Here is a 20,543-nt window from a genome sequence, read left to right as displayed (position 1 = left end):
AATTTTTTGGAGAACCATTTAAGAGCTAGAATTACAGTCAAATGCATGTGCATTTGCAATATGATTCTATAGTGAAAAAAACATCACCAAATGGACATGATGAAATCAACACAACAAGTGATGGAAAGGAATAACTATCATTGCCCAGCCATCCCGAGTTCATCAGGCCAGTCAATTTTGCATTTCTGCAGGATTTTTGAGCATGTCAAATTTCTTATGGCATTTGGCCCCCAAAAAAGTGACTTTTGACTTTGACTTTTGACTTCCTATGAAATCATATTGCAAATGGACAAATCATATTCCTTATGCACAAGTAAAAAAAAAAAATATGATAATAACATTTTACAAAAGTATATTCATACAGTTCTTACACATGATTAATTGACATAAAATCGAAACAATTTCGAAAAACGGTCCAGAAAGCACTTTTTTACGAGGGTGGTAAGTTTTTTTTTTAAAGTTCACATTTTCGACTTTTGACTTCCTATGAAATCATATTGCAAATGGACAAAACATATGCCTTATGCACAAGTAAAAAATAAATAAATATATATGATAATAAAATACGACTAAAGTATGTTGATATCGTTCTTATACGTGTGTAATTGACACAAAATTTGAAAGAATTTCGAAAAACGGTCCAGAAAGCACTTTTTTAAGGGTGTGTGAAGTTTTTTGTAAAATTTTGCTATTTTTGACTTTTGACTTTTGACTTCCTATGAAATCATATTCCAAATGGAGAAAAAATATGCCTTATGCACAAGTTTAAAAAAAAATGATGATAATAAAATATGACTAAAGTATGTTGATACAGTTCTTATATATGTGTAATTGACACAAAAATCGAAAGAATTTTGAAAAACGGTCCAGAAAGCACTTTTTTAAGGGTGTGTGAAATTTTTGACTTTTGACATTTGACTTCCTATGAAATCATATTGCAAATGGACAAAACATATGCCTTATGCGCAAGTAATACAATTTTACAAAAATTATGATAATGAAATTGGATAAAAGTATATTCATACAGTTCTTACACATGTGTAATTGACAAGAAAATCGAAAGAATTTCGAAAAACGGTCCAGAAAGTACTTTTTTAAGGGGTGATAAGGTTTTGACAAAAAAATCATTTTTTCACAATTTTGCTTTTGGATGTTGACTTGGGTTGCATTTCCAATATGAAAAACCAAGGTGGAGCGCACTTCGCACCTGTTGGATTTTTGAAGTGTTACAACTGGCATTTGCCATATGGCATTTGCAATCAACTTTACACGAATTGGGTGGTATTGGACACCGTGTATATGGTTTGTCCAATGCCAATGACTTCCCATTCATTTTTGTCCATTTCAGGGGGGGTATTCCCTTACATTAGTAAAGACTGAAAAACGTAAGGGGCCTAGACAGATTCCCTGGGGAATTCCTGACTCTACCTGGCTTACGTTGGAGAGGCTTCCATTAAAGATCATCCTCTGTGTTCTGCTAGACAGGTAACTCTTCATCCACAATATAGCAGTGGGTGTAAAGCCATAACACATACAGTGGGGAGAACAAGTATTTGATACACTGCCGATTTAAGGCTGTAACCTTACAACATTTTTGAAAAAATCAAGGGGTCTGAATACTTTCCAAAGGCACTGTAGGTAGAGAGGTAAAGGTAGAGGTAGTAAGGTAGAGGTAGAGAGATAGAGGTGGAGGTAGAGATAGAGATAGAGGTACAGGGAGGTAGAGGTAATTAGGTATCTGTAGAGAGGTAGAATGCTCTCTCTCTCTCTCCCCCCTCTCTGCTCAACAAAACATGACAGAACACAGTAATCAGTTATCAGTTCTAGCTGGTGGTTCTGTGTTCCCCATGGAGAGTTTTGAAAGTACGAATGGTTAACACTCAGGTAGCCTCTGCTGAGTCCCCGAAAACTGGATGTTCCAGTTTTCAGGGGAAATGGAAGGAGAGCCCGTGACGCGACTTCCGCTTTTGGAAGTTAACAAAGCGACACTCCATCTTAACTCCTCCTCCGCTTTTAATGGATTGGTTGAACAGTGTTTGAACTTCCCAATACACTTTTTTTTTCTCACCAAGACCTCTATTTAGGGGTATCTATTTTCAGGTGTTTCTCTTATGCCTGCTACATTAGGTTAATACTCAGGTAAATACTACAGACAGGAGACCAAACATAGATGACCTGGTGTTACCTTAGAAGGTCAAAACATATAGACTCAATGGTGGTAATAAAGAGATGCTCTGCTTTTTGGACACCACACTCCACAAATCAAGTCCTTTAGTTTTTATTGTATCTTGATTATTGTCCAGTCATATGGTCAAGTGCTGCAAAGAAAGACGTAGTTAAGCTGCAGCTGGCCCAGAACAGAACGGAACATCTTGCTCTTCATTGTAAAACTCAGGGCTAATAGTAATACTTTGCATGCCAGTCCCTCTTGGCTAAGAGTTGAGGAAAGACTGATTGCGTCACATCAGCACAGACCTACCTGCTCACAACCCCATCTTCAGTGCCCTCATCACTCTCCACCACATGGCCTCAAACTGCACTATTTTGTTTCTCTCTATCTCGCTCACTCAATTCAATTCAAAGGGGCTTTGTTGGCATGGAAAACATATTTTACATTGCCAAAGGAAGTCTCTCTCTCTCTCACTCCTTCTCTCTTTCTTTCTCTCTCTCTCTCTCCTTCTCTCCTCTCCTTCTCTCTCTCTCTCTCTGCATTCTGGGAGTGTTTGGTGCATGCTGGGAATTGTATGAGAGCGTGTGAGTGTTGTCTGGAGGTAGATTGTCTGTTTTTTTCTTCTTGTTTTGCTTATCTTGGTGGTTTTCCTTTTTCTATGCATGATTAAGGTGATTATTTATTTGATTTATTTGTTGTGGTAGAATTAAGTATTTTTTTTTTCTTGTCGAAATTGTCCTGCTTTGGCGGGGATGGCGACCCACATGGGGACACCGTCCCTGTCACTTCTGCACGGCTCAAGCTACTGTCACTGTGGAGGAGTTTCTGGTCACCTTAGGAGAGAAGGTAGGCTATGAAAATGTTGCTCATGAACAAGTTGTCCATGTTGAGGGTACAGAGTTGCAACCTGTACCAGAGGGGAACATAGCGTCTGTTATGCAGAAAAAATATGATTGTAGGAGGTAAGGACAGATCTAGGGAGCCATTTCCTCAGACTGGTGAAGAGATGCCCAGTACGAGTGATGGGGTACAGGAGGGGGTTCAGGTGGGTCTAGTCTCCCAGGTAGTGGAGGAGATGCTCGGTACGAGTGATGGGGTGCAATTGGGGAGTGTTGAGAGGGATGTGGCTGAGGGGAGTCAGGGGTCTGTGGCCTCAGTTGAGGAGGATCAGGAGAAGGATATGTATGTCTCTGTTGATATGATAGCAGCTGGCGAGGACTCAATTTACAATCTAGAGGAGGTGAATGGGTTCCTGGATCAGACTTTTGGGAAATCTGTCAAATTGGCAAATTTTTTGATGTTGATAAGTTTGTGAGGTCAGTTGTGATGTTACAGAAGATGGTGGGGTTAGACCAGTTGAGTGAGAAGAAGCGTTTTTGCTTGAGGAAATGTGGTACTAAATTCAGTGCTGGGGTGACAATTTAGTTTTCCTCAGGCTATTCGGTGACTGTGGTATCTACAACAGAGATTGACGAGTTTTATTGGTCAAGGCGGATGTTATTATTTTTGTATGTTTATGCTCCTAATGAGGGTACAGAACATATTGCTGTATTTGATCAAATAAAGGAAACCTTAATACAGTGTGACCAAGAGGGGTGTATGGTTTTAGGGGGGGACTGGAACTCTAGTGGATTTTACTTCTGACCGCACTGCTGAAGAACCTCACCTGTGGTCACCTACTTGCCTGTCTGGTTTTCTGATGAGTTTTCTGATGTGTGGAAAGTAAGGAATGCAAAAGTTAGGCAGTACACATGGCTAAAGGTTAATGAAGATCGTGTCAGTGCAGCAAGGTTAGACAGGTTGTATGTATCTGATCACTACTGTAGTAGGGTTGGAAGGTTAGACAGGTTGTATGTATCTGATCACTACTGTAGTAGGGTTGGAAGGTTAGACAGGTTGTATGTATCTGATCACTACTGTAGTAGGGTTGGAAGGTTAGACAGGTTGTATGTATCTGATCACTACTGTAGTAGGGTTGGAAGGTGTGATGTTACTCCTGTCGGTTTCTCTGATCACCATAATGTGTCTGTTGATTTTCACTTGTCCTGTCCACGAAGGTAATCACCTTATTGGCATTTTAATGTTAAATTGTTACATGATGTCATGTTTTGTGAAATGTTTTTGTTGTTTTGGGAAAAATGGAGGGTTACAACATGGGATATTGAGTCCTTGAGACAATGGTGGGAAGCTGGGAAGGCCCAAATACAATTGTTTGGTCAACAGTCTACTGGTCTGTCTCTTATTGAAGTTAAAGAGACTATCAGGACCCTTGAACAGGACATCAAATCTATTGAATTGAAGTTGCTAGTTATGAACTTACAGGACAAGAGACATGAACTGAGGTCGTTTCTACATGAAAGATTGAAGGGTATCATGATTAGGTCTCGTTTTGCGACCCTCAAGGATATGGATGCTGCTAGTTCTTTTTTTTAACCACTAGGACATTCGACATTACAACGCAAACAGATGGTCTGCCTTTGTCTCCCTGATGGGAAGGTGACCACGGATGACGGTGAGATGCACCAACATGACGTGGATTTCTACTCTGCCTTCTAAAAGGTGAAAGATTGTGATTCTCTGTGTGCTGAACAGTTGTTTCATGGACTTCCTCAATCGGGCCCTGAGCAAAGAGTTGCAGTTATGCAGCTCTCATCAGGCTGAGCCCCTGTCATCGAAGGTTTACCATCTGATTTCTATAAGCAATTTTGGGGGTCTATTGGGGGGGATATTTATGAAGTAGTGACTGAATCTTTTCATGAGGGTTCTCTTCCTGTATCCTGTCAATGTTCTGTGCTTTCATTGTTGTCATAAAAGGGTTATTTGGCTCTTCTAAAAATTGCCAACCTGTTGCATTGCTGTGTGCAGAATGTAAAATTGTATCATCTAAATGTCTCTCAAACAGGTTGAAATAATATCTAGGGATGACCGCTCTATTGTTGATAACTTTTTTCTAAAGGAGATGTTTTACACATTGCGTGTGAATGTAAACCCACAATGCCTAAAACATCTCCTTTAGAAAAACAGGTTGGATCAGGAGAAGCCTTTGACCGTGTGGACCACCAGTACTTGTTCAAAACAATGAAAGCCTTTGGGTTTGGGGATGTTTTTTTGGCTTGGATGACTTTACTGTATGCTGGGGCCTCATGTACGGTGAAGGTGGGGCGTGGTTTGAGTTGCCCCATCCCCGTCCATAGGGGTATCAGGCAGGGATGCCCAATTTCAGGGCAGTTATATTGTCTGGCAATTGAACCAATGCTTTGTTTTTTAAAACTTCTTATAGGGTTAGGCATCACCGCTAGCTGGACACCTGTTGACATTTTCAGGTGAATTTGGAGGGCGCTCAATTCAAAAGAATAATCATAAATATTGTGGATATTAAACATTTAGGTACATACAAGTGTCTTACATTGGTTAAAATCTTAAAGTATTGTTAATCTAACTGCACTGTCTGATTTAAAGTAGGCTTTACAGCGAAAGCAAGCCATGCAATTGTTTGAGGATGGCGCCCCACATGAAAATATTTTCCCACCAGAACAAATTCACAAATAGCCATTAAATAAAATCTTCCTCTGATTTGTCATCCAAAGGGTCCCAGCTACAACATATGCAGTGTCATTTAGTTAGAAAAAAATCCTTCTTTATATCCCAAAAATGCTGTTAAATTGGCGCCATCAATTTGAGTAATCCACTCTTTCAACAGGCAGAGAAAGGAATCCAAAAAGCTACCATTTCAGTCTGATATGCAGGCTTGGAAAGTTTTTCTCAAGTCCCGTAAGGCCTGCACGCCACCAGGGATGTGGCTTTTTGAAGAGCCTCTTTTTTACAACACTGCCATCCAGTCCCATGCTATGGGTTCAGCCAGTCTACGTTCATGTCTGTTAGGTGTGGGGTGTACCAAGCTGGGTCATCTGATGCGGAGTAGGAGTAGATCACTGGAGGAGCTGGGAAAAAGAGCGGGGATCCGATAATCTCGCCTACTGAGGAAGATCGCAGCTGAGGTCTGTAATTTCTTGCCAGTACTTCATCGGCAGTATGTGACTGACACTTCCAATTCTGATCAGTGAATGGAGGGTCTGGATTATGTGTTCCCTGCTCTGAATGTTTGTCCTGTGTCGGGGGCATTAGAAGAGGACGTGGGGATGCTGCAATACCCCGGAGCTGGGGGAGTTCAAGGCGGTGGGAAAGAAGGCCATGTACAAAATCTGTGTAAAAGTGTCTCGTGCGTCTTCCCTGGAAAGGGTAAAATGGATGAAGTGGTCGGGTGCGTTTGGTCCAGGTGCCTCTCCAAAAGGCTGTTGGTGGTCATTAACTTCTCTAGGGTAGTGGGCAGCATTGGGAATTTTGAATGAGAAGCGTGCCCAAATTAAACTACTTGCTACTCAGCCATAAAAGCTAGAATATGCATATAATTAGTAGATTTGGGTAGAAACCACTCTGACATTTCTAAAACTGTTTGAATGATGTCTGTGACTATAACATAACTCATATGGCAGGCAAAAACCTGAGAAAAGATCCAACCAGGAAGTGGGAAATCTGAGGTTGGTCGTTCTTCAACTCATTCCCTATTGACGATACAGTGTGATATTGGTCATGTTGCACTTCCTAAGGCTTCCACTAGATGTCAACCATCTTTAGAACCTTGTTTGAGGCTTCTACTGTGAAGTGGGGGCGAATGAGAGGGAAATGAGTCAGAGGTCTGCCAGGAGCCACGAGCTGACCATGCGCGGTCACGTGAAAGTTAACTTGTGTTCCATTGCTTTTCTACAGACAAAGGAATTCTCCGGTTAGAACATTATTGAAGATTTATGTTAAAAATATTGAAAAGATTGATTCTATACATCGTTTGACATGTTTCTAGGGACTGTAACGGAACTTTTTTACTTTTCGTCTGCTCGTGCGTCATGAAGTTGGATTACTGGGCTGAAATCGCTAACAACAAGGCGGAATTTGGATATAAATTATGGACATTATCAAACAAAACAAACATTTACTGTGGAACTGGGATTCCTGGGAGTGCATTCTGATGAAGATCATCAAAGGTAAGTGAATATTTACAATGCTATTTCTGACTTCTGTTGACTCCAACATGGCGAATATCAATTTGGCTTGATTTGTCTCTGTGCGTCGTACTCAGATTATTACATGGTCTGCTTTTTCCGTAAAGTTTTTTTTAAACCTGACACAGCGGTTGCTTTAAAGAGAAATGGATCTCAAATTCCATGTATAACACTTGTATTTTCATCAACATTTATGATGAGTATTTTTGTAAATTGATGTGGCTCTCTGCAAAATCACAGGAAGTTTTGGAACTACTAAACATAGCGCACCAATGTAAACTCAGGTTTTTGGATATAAATATTAACTTTACCGAACAAAACATCCATGTATTGTGTAACATGAAGTCCTATGAGTGTCATCTGATGAAGATCATCAAAGGTTAGTGATGAATTTTATCTATATATCTGCTTTTTGTGACTCCTCTCTTTGGCTGGAAAAATGGCAGTGTTTTTCTGTGACTTGGCTCAGACCTAACAAAATAATTTGGTTTGCTTTCGTCGTAAAGCCTTTTTGACATCGGACACTGTGGTTGGATTTACAACAAGTGTATCTTTAAAATGGTATAAAATACATGTATGTTTGAGGAATTTTAATTATAGGATTTCTGTTGTTTTGAATTTGGCGCCCTGCAGTTGACAGGTGGGACGCTACCGTCCCACGTACCTTAGAGAGGTTAAACAAACTCCCTATTGATAGGAGGACAGCTGACTTCCAATGGAGGATAATACATGGATCCATAGCCACCAACATGCATCTGGTACACCTGGATCGTTTGGAAGGGGTGTCCATTCTGTGTTGAGTCTGAAACTCTGGCACATCAGTTCTTACAGTGTCCCAGGTTGGTCAGGATGATTGACCTGATCAATAGCTGGTTCTCAGCTCTGGGTGAGGTTTTCTTATCATGACCCAAATGCAGACACAGGAGACAGATGGTTGGAGTTTAAGATTTTTAATAAATCCAAAGGGAATAGGCAAGAGAAGGGTCGTGGACAGGCAAAAAGTCAGAGTCCAGGAGGTACAGAGCTGCAGACAAGCTCGGGGCCAGGGCAGGCAGAATGGTCAGGCAGGCGGGTACGGAGTACAGAACACGCAAGCATCAAAACCGGGAGAAAAAAGAGAAAAGGCAAAGCAGGAAAATGGGAAAAAACGCTGGTAGGCTTGGACATACAAGGCAAACTGGCAAAGAGAGACAGGAAACACAGGGATAAATACACTGGTACAGAGAGACAGGAAACACAGGAATAAATACACTGGTACCGAGAGACAGGAAACACAGGGATAAATACACTGGTACAGAGAGACAGGAAACACAGGGATAAATACACTGGCACAGAGAGACAGGAAACACAGGGATAAATACACTGGCACAGAGAGACAGGAAACACAGGGATAAATACACTAGCTCAGAGAGACAGGAAACACAGGGATAAATACACTCGCACAGAGAGACAGGAAACACAGGGATAAATACACTGGTACAGAGAGACAGGAAATACAGGAAATACAGGGATAAATACACTGGTACCGAGAGACAGGAAACACAGGGATAAATACACTGGTACAGAGAGACAGGAAACACAGGGATAAATATACTGGTACAGAGAGACAGGAAACACAGGGATATATACACTGGTACAGAGATACATACACTAGGAAAACAAGTGACACATGGAGGGGGTGGAGACAACAACAAGGACAGATGAAACAAATCAGGGTGTGACATTTCTCTTCCCATCTGTTTATATTTGGGCTAAAGTACAGGTTTAGTTGAAGGGTTGTAGTTATTTTGCTTCATTATGTCGGGGTAGCTAAATTAACAATTTGGAAGACCCGAAAGAACAATATTCGGGGACAGGGGTCTGTGGATATGGTGGGAATGCTGGATGGAATGTTGGCGTCTAGGCTGAGGGATGAGTTTGCCGGTTACAAAATGGTTACCAACATTGATCCGTTTATGAGTATATGGGGTATTCAGAGACTGTTGGGTTAGTTACTGTGGAAGACTTCGGTGTTGTGTTTTTAATTGATGTGTAAGCATGGTTATTGTGTTTATTGTGTTGTGGGTCCCCAGACCCATTAAAGGTTATTTAAAACTCTCTCTCTCCTCTCTCTCTCTCTCCCCTCTCTCTCTCTCTCTCTCTCTCTCATTCACTTTCTCTCTATTTTATTTTTCTCTTCTCTTTCTCCTCTCTCTTCTCTTTCTTTCTCCTCTCTTGCTTCTCTCTCTCTTTCTCCTCTCTCTTTCTTCTCTCTCTTTCTCCTCTCTATTTCTTCTCTTTATTTCTCCTCTCTCTTTCTTCTCTCTCTTTCTCCTCTCTCTTTCTTCTCTTTCTCTCTCTCTCTCTCTCTCTCTCTCTCTCTTTCTCCACTCTCTTTATTCTCTCTCTTTCTCCTCTCTCTTTCTCCTCTCTCTTTATCCTCTCTCTTTATCCTCTCTCTTTCTCCTCCCTTTTTCGTCTCTCTCTTTCTTCTCTCTCTTTCTCCTCTCTCTTTCTCCTCTCTCTCTCCTCTCTCTTTCTTCTCTCTGTTTCTTCTCTCTCTTCCCCCTCTCTCCTCTTCTCTCTCTTTCTCCTCTGTCTTTCTTCTCTCTCTTTCTCATCACTCTTTCTCCTCTCTCTCTCCTCTCTCTTTCTTCTCTATCTTTTTCCTCTCTCTCTCTTTGTTTTTCTCATCTTCTTTCTTTCTTTCTTTCTTTCTTTCTTTCTTTCTTTCTTTCTTTCTTTCTTTCTTTCTTTCTTTCTTTCTATCTCTCTCTCTTTCTATCTCCTTCTCTCTCTATATATATATCTATCCCCTCTCTCCCTCTCTATACTTTCTGTATAGCCTGCCATGCCCTTCTCATCAAATCTCTCTCGTTCACACACAAAACACAATGGATGTCTTTTGTGTGTCATTTTTTTGGGGCCCCACAGTCAAATGAATGTGTCTATGAAACAGATGCTACCTTATGAATAATGTTTGTGTCAAATCAATCATTAAAACACAATTATTTATAAATCCGTTTTTATCTCAGCAGATGTCATACAGTGTTTTTGCAGAAACCCAGAAACCCCAAGCAATGCAGATGTAGAAGCATGTGAGTTATAGACCATTTGGAAAACTGAGTGGAGCCGCTATCTACTTTCTCTCTCTCGCTCTTTCTTTCTCTCTCGTTCTCTCTCGTTCTCTCTCTCGTTGCCCTTCCTTTTTCTCTCCATCCTTCTCCCTCTCTTTCCCTGTTGACAGAGACAGGTCTGTCAGCCAATCAGTACCTGCTTTTTACCTTTCTTTCCCCCAGAGTGACATATCCAAGATGGCTGCTGAGAAGTGTTTAGGTTCTTTCTAACTTTATTTACATCGATCTCATCACTCCCCAGAACAGCCAGACCCATTCTATTCCCCCAAAGACCTTAAAGAAGAGTGATCAGTTAATACCCGTGGTATTGATCCGACCTGACCTCCACACTATATTAAACCTCTGTGTGTTGTCCCTGCTCAATCATTATCTTATTGGACTCTCACAGATTGATAAGCAAAGTTCCTCATAACAAACACTTGTCCTCTGTGGTCGAGGAAGCGAGGGATAGAAAATACTTATCCGAAAATGAAAAAAGGACTATTTGCCTACACAGACTGATGTAAAGGTTAGATTCAGAAAGCACTATCTCACAACATGAGATTTAAAATCAAATCAAAGTCTTCACATATTGACCAATTAGAGACTGCATTTTATTCCAATCTGCACTTTTCCAACTACTTTCAACTAGTTTTGCTATCCCTACCACTCTGATGTGAAGCTAACAGGATCTATGTTTTAGCTGAGCTCTCTCTCTCTCCATCTCTCTCTCTTTCTCTCTCTCTCTCTCCCCCTCTCTCCCTCTTTTTTCTCTCCTACACTTTCTCCTACTATGTCTCCCTCTCTTTCTCTCTCCAATCCTGCCTCCCCTCTCCTCTCTTCTCCTTTTTGATGTGATGTGCAGTTTTAGGTATCTACAGGACAGGAAGTTGAAACATCTTGACCTCTCTATCTATGTTAAACCCCATCAGCAGGTTCTAACGCAGGCAGGCAGAACAACGTGGTTCTCAACACTGGTCATTTATCCGTGTGTGTGAGAGGGAGAGAGAGAGAGAGAGAGAGAGAGAGAGAGAGAGAGAGAGAGAGAGAGATGGATGGATGGATGGATGGATGTAGAGCTGGAGGGAGAGATGCAAAAATAGAGATACAGAGCAAAAAAGAGAGAGTGGGAGGGAGGAATGGAGGGGAAGGAGAGGGGTGCTGAAGCGATTCAGGGAGAGAGAGAGAGAGGGAGAGAGGAATGGAGGGGAAGGAGAGGGGTGCTGGAGAGATTCAGGGAGAGAGAGAGAGAGAGGGCGAGAGGAATGGAGGGGAAGGAGAGGGGTACTGGAGAGATTCAGGGAGAGAGAGAGAGAGAGAGAGAGAGGGAGAGAGGAGAGAGAGACACACACATACCAACTGGCCTAGCTGTCTGCACCTCTCATTAGTCTAAGATAGCCTTTCTGACAATGTGACACTGATTACTAAAAGCTCTGAGTCAGAGCTTCTCCCCTCCTGCTCTGTTTGGCCACAAATACAGTTGGCTCAGCCAGACAAGCAAGCATAAACACACACACACACACACACACACACACACACACACACACATACACACACACACACACACACACACACACACACACACACATTAAACCACATTTCATCTCATTCATTTAACAATCACCTCCTCCTCTTCTCCTCTGGGATTCCAGCTTTCATTAAAAAAGAGCCATAAAGGCCAACTGCTTGTCTTCTGCGTCTATTTAAAATCTAGTTATTGGTTGTGAGGCATTATTGCTCAGTAAGGCTTCCCGCTGCTTCAAGCTAAGACAGGCGGGAGGGTAGTGGTGTGGGCATGAAAGTGGATGAACTGTGGCATTCATTTAGGACCCATCCCAAATGACAATGTATTCCCCATATAGTGCAATACTCTCAAAAAAGATGATTGATTTTAATAACCTTTTATGGAGGTGGTCCCTGTACAGGGACCGCTCAGCGGAAATTTCAGAGCGCCACCTATAGTACTTTACTTAGTACTCGTTAAATCTCAAACTTTCATAAAAATACACATGCAAGGTACTGAATTAAAGCTACTCTCGTTGTGAATCTAGCCACCGAGTCAGATTTGTAAAATGCTTTTCGGCGAAAGCATGAGAAGCTATTATCTGATAGCATGCACCCCCCAAAATACCAGCACGACACGTAAACAACAGATTTTGAGGTAGCCGGCGCTACCCAAAACGCAGAAATAAAATATAAAACATTCATTACCTTGGACGAGCTTCTTTGTTGGCACTCCTATATGTCCCATAAACATCACAATTGGGTCTTTTTCCCGATTAAATCCGTCATTGTATACCCAAAATGTCATTTGCTGAAGGCCAGTCTGATGCTGCAAAAAGTCCATTTACAAGACGCAACGTCACTTTTTAAAATTACAAAAGTCGCCTATAAACTTTTACAAATCACTTCAAACGACATTTCTAAACCAACTTTAGGTTGGTTAAAACGTTAACGTTAATAAACGTTAATGATGTATCAAATTGATCACGGGGCGATCTGTATTCGATAGCAGCAAGTCTGGAAAACATCGTCCATTTTTTCAGTTTCACAACATACTGTGGTGCGCAACAAGAAGGGAGGGGTCTATTCGTGTTGTAACCAAGGATAAATTATTCTGATATTGATAGCAATGGTGACATCGTGTGGAAGCTGTAAGCGTTTACAAGGGGTTCGCATATATTTTCTCTCGTCTTAAACAATTCATTGAATGGCGGACGAATATTTTTGTTTTGTTTTTGGTAAACAGTTTTACCAGGGATTTTTACTCCTAAACACGTTCTGTTATAGCCACAGACCCGATTTAACCAGTTTTAGAAACTTCAGAGTGTTTTATATCCACACATACTTATCATATGCATATACTATATTCCTGGCATGAGTAGCAGGACTTTGAAATGTTGCGCGATTTTTAACAAAAAGCTGCGAAAATTCGTATCATCCATAACAGGTTTTAAAACATAAAGACATAGTGTTGAAGGGAGAGTGAGGAATACTGTTGAAGAGAGAGAGATGGATGGATGGATGGATGGATGGATGGATGGATGGATAGATGGATGGATGGATGGATGGATGGATGGATGGATGGATGGATGGATGGATAGCCATACTATTGAAGGACAGAGTCAAACTATTGAAGGACAGAGTCAAACTATTGAAGGACAGAGTCAAACTATTGAAGGACAGAGTCAAACTATTGAAGGACAGAGTCATACTATTGAAGGGAGAGTGAGACATTCTATTGAAGGGAGAGTGAGACATTCTATTGAAGGGAGAGTGAGCCATAATATTGAAGGGAGAGTGAGCCATTCTATTGAAGGGAGATTGAGCCATTTTATTGAAGGGAGAGTGAGCCATTCTATTGAAGGGAGAGTGAGCCATACTACTGAAGGGATAGTGAGCCATACTGTTGAAGGGAGAGTGAGCCATACTTTTGAATGTATAGTGAGACATAATATTGAAGAGATATTGAGCAACACTATTGAAGGGATGTTGAGCCATACTGTTGAAGGAGAGAGAACCATACAACTGGAGGTAGAGAGAGCCATACTGTTGAAGGGAGAGTGAGCCATACTATTGAAGAGAGAGTGAGCCATTCTATTGAAGGGAGAGTGAGCCATTCTATTGAAGGGAGAGTGAGCCATTCTATTGAAGGGCGATTGAGGCATACTATTGAAGAGAGAGTGAGCCATTCTATTGAAGGGAGAGTGAGCCATTCTATTGAAGGGAGAGTGAGCCATTCTATTGAAGGGCGATTGAGCCATACTATTGAAGAGAGAGTGAGCCATTCTAGTGAAGGGAGAGTGAGCCATTCTAATGAAGGGAGAGTGAGACATTCTATTGAAGGAAGAGTGAGACATTCTATTGAAGGGAGAGTGAGCCATACTACTGAAGGGAGAGTGAGCCATACTATTGAAGGGAGAGTGAGCCATTCCATTGAATAGAGAGTTAGCCATACTATTGACGGGAGAATGAGCCATACTGTTGAATGAATAGTGAGACATATTATTGAAAGGAGAGTGAGCCATACTATTGAAGGGCGATTGAGGCATACTATTGAAGGGAGAGAGAACCATACTGTTGAAGGTAGAGTGAGCCATACTTTTGAATGGATAGTGAGCCGTAATATTGAAGAGATATTGAGCAACACTATTGAAGGTAGAGTGAGCCATACTATTGAAGGGAGAGTGAGCCATAATATTGAAGGGAGAGTGAGCCATTCTATTGATGGGAGAGTGAGCCATGCTATTGAAGGGAGAGTGAGCCATTCTATTGAAGGGAGATTTAGCCATTTTATTGAAGGGAGAGTGAGCCATTCTATTGAAGGGAGAGTGAGCCATTCTATTGAAGGGCGATTGAGGCATACTATTGAAGAGAGAGTGAGCCATTCTATTGAAGGGAGAGTGAGCCATTCTATTGAAGGGAGAGTGAGCCATTCTATTGAAGGGCGATTGAGCCATACTATTGAAGAGAGAGTGAGCCATTCTAGTGAAGGGAGAGTGAGCCATTCTAATGAAGGGAGAGTGAGACATTCTATTGAAGGAAGAGTGAGACATTCTATTGAAGGGAGAGTGAGCCATACTACTGAAGGGAGAGTGAGCCATACTATTGAAGGGAGAGTGAGCCATTCCATTGAATAGAGAGTTAGCCATACTATTGACGGGAGAATGAGCCATACTGTTGAATGAATAGTGAGACATATTATTGAAAGGAGAGTGAGCCATACTATTGAAGGGCGATTGAGGCATACTATTGAAGGGAGAGAGAACCATACTGTTGAAGGTAGAGTGAGCCATACTTTTGAATGGATAGTGAGCCGTAATATTGAAGAGATATTGAGCAACACTATTGAAGGTAGAGTGAGCCATACTCGTCTTAAACAATTCATTGAATGGCGGACGAATATTTTTGTTTTGTTTTTGGTAAACAGTTTTACCAGGGATTTTTACTCCTAAACACGTTCTGTTATAGCCACAGACCCGATTTAACCAGTTTTAGAAACTTCAGAGTGTTTTATATCCACACATACTTATCATATGCATATACTATATTCCTGGCATGAGTAGCAGGACTTTGAAATGTTGCGCGATTTTTAACAAAAAGCTGCGAAAATTCGTATCATCCATAACAGGTTTTAAAACATAAAGACATAGTGTTGAAGGGAGAGTGAGGAATACTGTTGAAGAGAGAGAGATGGATGGATGGATGGATGGATGGATGGATAGCCATACTATTGAAGGACAGAGTCAAACTATTGAAGGACAGAGTCAAACTATTGAAGAACAGAGTCAAACTATTGAAGGACAGAGTCAAACTATTGAAGGACAGAGTCAAACTATTGAAGGACAGAGTCAAACTATTGAAGGACAGAGTCAAACTATTGAAGGACAGAGTCATACTATTGAAGGGAGAGTGAGACATTCTATTGAAGGGAGAGTGAGACATTCTATTGAAGGGAGAGTGAGCCATAATATTGAAGGGAGAGTGAGCCATTCTATTGAAGGGAGATTGAGCCATTTTATTGAAGGGAGAGTGAGCCATTCTATTGAAGGGAGAGTGAGCCATACTACTGAAGGGATAGTGAGCCATACTGTTGAAGGGAGAGTGAGCCATACTTTTGAATGTATAGTGAGACATAATATTGAAGAGATATTGAGCAACACTATTGAAGGGATGTTGAGCCATACTGTTGAAGGAGAGAGAACCATACAACTGGAGGTAGAGAGAGCCATACTGTTGAAGGGAGAGTGAGCCATACTATTGAAGAGAGAGTGAGCCATTCTATTGAAGGGAGAGTGAGCCATTCTATTGAAGGGAGAGTGAGCCATTCTATTGAAGGGCGATTGAGGCATACTATTGAAGAGAGAGTGAGCCATTCTATTGAAGGGAGAGTGAGCCATTCTATTGAAGGGAGAGTGAGCCATTCTATTGAAGGGCGATTGAGCCATACTATTGAAGAGAGAGTGAGCCATTCTAGTGAAGGGAGAGTGAGCCATTCTAATGAAGGGAGAGTGAGACATTCTATTGAAGGAAGAGTGAGACATTCTATTGAAGGGAGAGTGAGCCATACTACTGAAGGGAGAGTGAGCCATACTATTGAAGGGAGAGTGAGCCATTCCATTGAATAGAGAGTTAGCCATACTATTGACGGGAGAATGAGCCATACTGTTGAATGAATAGTGAGACATATTATTGAAAGGAGAGTGAGCCATACTATTGAAGGGCGATTGAGGCATACTATTGAAGGGAGAGAGAACCATACTGTTGAAGGTAGAGTGAGCCATACTTTTGAATGGATAGTGAGCCGTAATATTGAAGAGATATTGAGCAACACTATTGAAGGTAGAGTGAGCCATACTATTGAAGGGAGAGTGAGCCATAATATTGAAGGGAGAGTCAGCCATTCTATTGATGGGAGAGTGAGCCATGCTATTGAAGGGAGAGTGAGCCATTCTATTGAAGGGAGATTTAGCCATTTTATTGAAGGGAGAGTGAGCCATTCTATTGAAGGGAGAGTGAGCCATTGTATTGAAAGAGAAAGTGAGCCATTCTATTGAAGGGAGAGTGAGCCATACTGTTGAATGAATAGTGAGCCATAATATTGAAGGTAGAGTGAGACATGATATTGAAGGGAGAGCGAGCCATAATATTGACGGCAGAGTGAGCCATTCTATTGAAGGGAGATTGAGCCATTTTATTGAAGGGAGAGTGAGCCATTCTATTGAAGGGAGAGTGAGCCATTCTATTGAAGGGAGAGTGAGCCATATATTTGAAGGGAGAGTGAGCCATATTTTTGAAGGGAGATTGAGCCATTCTATTGAAGGGAGAGTGAGCCATATATTTGAAGGGAGAGTGAGCCATATTTTTGAAGGGAGATTGAGCCATTCTATTGAAGGGAGAGTGAGCCATTCTATTGAAGAGAGAGTGAGCCATTGTATTGAAAGAGAAAGTGAGCCATTCTATTGAAGGGAGAGTGAGCCATACTGTTGAATGAATAGTGAGCCATATTTTTGAAGGGAGATTGAGCCATTCTATTGAAGGGAGAGTGAGCCATTCTATTGAAGGGAGAGTGAGCCATTCTATTGAAGGGAGAGTGAGCCATTCTATTGAAGGGAGAGTGAGCCATTGTATTGAAAGAGAAAGTGAGCCATTCTATTGAAGGGAGAGTGAGCCATACTGTTGAATGAATAGTGAGCCATAATATTGACGGCAGAGTGAGCCATTCTATTGAAGGGAGATTGAGCCATTTTATTGAAGGGAGAGTGAGCCATTCTATTGAAGGGAGAGTGAGCCATTCTATTGAAGGGAGAGTGAGCCATATATTTGAAGGGAGAGTGAGCCATATTTTTGAAGGGAGATTGAGCCATTCTATTGAAGGGAGAGTGAGCCATACTACTGAAGGGAGAGTGAGCCATACTATTGAAGGAAGAGTGAGCCATTCTATTGAATAGAGAGTTAGCCTTACTATTTATTGACGGGAGAAGGAGCCATACTGTTGAATGAATAGTGAGCCATATTATTGAAAGGAGAGTGAGCCATACTATTGAGGGGAGAGTGAGCCATTCTATTGAAGGGCGATTGAGGCATACTATTGAAGGGAGAGAGAACCATACAATTGGAGGTAGAGAGAGCCATACTGTTGAAGGGAGAGTGAGCCATACTATTGAAGAGAGAGTGAGCCATACTATTGAAGGGAGAGTGAGCCATACTATTGAAGGGATAGTGAGCCATACTATTGAAGGGAGAGTGAGCCATACTTTTGAATGGATAGTGAGCCGTAATATTGAAGAGTTATTGAGCAACACTGTTGAAGGTAGAGTGAGCCATTCTATTGAAGGGAGAGTGAGCCATTCTATTGAAGAGAGAGTGAGACATTCTATTGATGGCAAGTGAGCCATACAATTGAAGGGCAAGTGAGCCATACTATTCAAGTGAGAGTGAGCCTTACTATTGAAGGGCAAGTGAGCCATACTATTCAAGTGAGAGTGAGCCATACTATTGAAAGGAGAGGGAGACATTCTATTGAATAGAGAGTTAGCCATACTATTGACTGGAGAATGAGCCATACTGTTGATTGAATAGAGAGACCTATTATTGAAAGGAGATTGAGCCATACTATTGAAGGGCCATTGAGGCATACAATTGGAGGGAGAGAGAGCCATACTGTTGAAGGGAGAGTGAGCCATACAGTTGAAGGGAGAGTGAGCCATACTATTGAAGAGAGAGTTAGCCATACTTTTGAATGGAGAGACAGTCATACTATTGTACGGAGAGTGAGCCATTCTATTGAAGGGATAGTGAGCCATACTGTTGAAGGGAGAGTGAGCCATACTTTTGAATGTATAGTGAGACATAATATTGAAGAGATATTGAGCAACACTATTGAAGGGATGTTGAGCCATACTGTTGAATGAATAGTGAGACATATTATTGAAAGGAGAGTGAGCCATACTATTGAGGGGAGAGTGAGCCATACTATTGAAGGGCAATTGAGGCATACTATTGAAGGAGAGATAACCATACAATTGGAGGTAGAGAGAGCCATACCGTTGAAGGGAGAGTGAGCCATACTATTGAAGAGAGAGTGAGCCATTCTATTGAAGGGAGAGTGAGCCATTCTATTGAAGGGAGAGTGAGCCATTCTAGTGAAAGGAGAGTGAGCCATTCTAATGAAGGGAGAGTGAGACATTCTATTGAAGGAAGAGTGAGACATTCTATTGAAGGGAGAGTGAGCCATACTACTGAAGGGAGAGTGAGCCATACTATTGAAGGGAGAGTGAGCCATTCCATTGAATAGAGAGTTAGCCATACTATTGACGGGAGAATGAGCCATACTGTTGAATGAATAGTGAGACATATTATTGAAAGGAGAGTGAGCCATACTATTGAGGGGAGAGTGAGCCATACTATTTAAGGGCGATTGAGGCATACTATTGAAGGGAGAGAGAACCATACTGTTGAAGGTAGAGTGAGCCATACTTTTGAATGGATAGTGAGCCGTAATATTGAAGAGATATTGAGCAACATTATTGAAGGTAGAGTGAGCCATACTATTGAAGGGAGAGTGAGCCATAATATTGAAGGGAGAGTGAGCCATTCTATTGATGGGAGAGTGAGCCATGCTATTGAAGGGAGAGTGAGCCATTCTATTGAAGGGAGATTTAGCCATTTTATTGAAGGGAGAATGAGCCATTTTATTGAAGGGAGAGTGAGCAATTCTATTGAAGGGAGAGTGAGCCATACTATTGAAGGGAGAGTGAGCCATACTATTGAAGGGAGAGTGAGCCATTCTATTGAAGGGAGAGTGAGCCATTCTATTGAAGGGAGAGTGAGCCATTCTATTGAAGGGAGAGTGAGCCATACAATTGAAGAGAAAGTCAGCCATACTATTGAATGGAGAGACAGCCATACTATTGAAGGGAGAGTGAGCCATTCTATTGAACGGAGAGTGAGCCATAATATTGAAGGGAGAGTGAGCCATTCTATTGAAGGGAGAGTGAGCCATTCTAGTGAAGGGAGAGTGAGCCATTCTAATGGAGGGAGAGTGAGACATTCTATTGAAGGAAGAGTGAGACATTCTACTGAAGGGAGAGTGAGCCATACTACTGAAGGGAGAGTGAGCCATACTATTGAAGGGAGAGTGAGCCATTCTATTGAAGGGAGAGTTAGCCATACTATTGACGGGAGAATGAGCCATACTGTTGAATGAATAGTGAGACATATTATTGAAAGGAGAGTGAGCCATACTATTGAGGGGAGAGTGAGCCATACTATTGAAGGGCGATTGAGGCATACTATTGAAGGGAGAGAGAACCATACAATTGGAGGTAGAGAGAGCATTACTGTTGAAGGGAGAGTGAGCCATTCTATTGAAGGGCAAGTGAGCCATACTATTGAAGGGAGAGTGAGCCATACTGTTGAAGGGCAAGTGAGCCATTCTATTGAAGGGATAATGAGTCATTCTATTGAAGAGAGAGTGAGACATTCTACTGAATGGAGAGTGAGCCATAATATTGAAGGGAGAGTGAGCCATTCTATTGAAGGGAGAGTGAGCCATACAATTGAAGAGAAAGTCAGCCATACTATTCAAGTGAGAGTGAGCCTTACTATTTAAGGGAGAGTGAGCCATTCTATTAAAGGGAGAGTGATCCATAATATTGAAGGGAGAGTGAGCCATTCTATTGAACGGAGAGTGAGCCATTCTATTGAAGGGAGAGTGAG

This window comes from Oncorhynchus mykiss, chromosome 25 (assembly GCF_057628025.1).
Source record: "Oncorhynchus mykiss isolate SJ-2025 chromosome 25, ASM5762802v1, whole genome shotgun sequence".
NCBI classification, from domain to species: domain Eukaryota; kingdom Metazoa; phylum Chordata; class Actinopteri; order Salmoniformes; family Salmonidae; genus Oncorhynchus; species Oncorhynchus mykiss.
The sequence above is the reverse complement of the archived record's forward strand: the minus strand, read 5'-3'. Positions refer to the sequence as shown.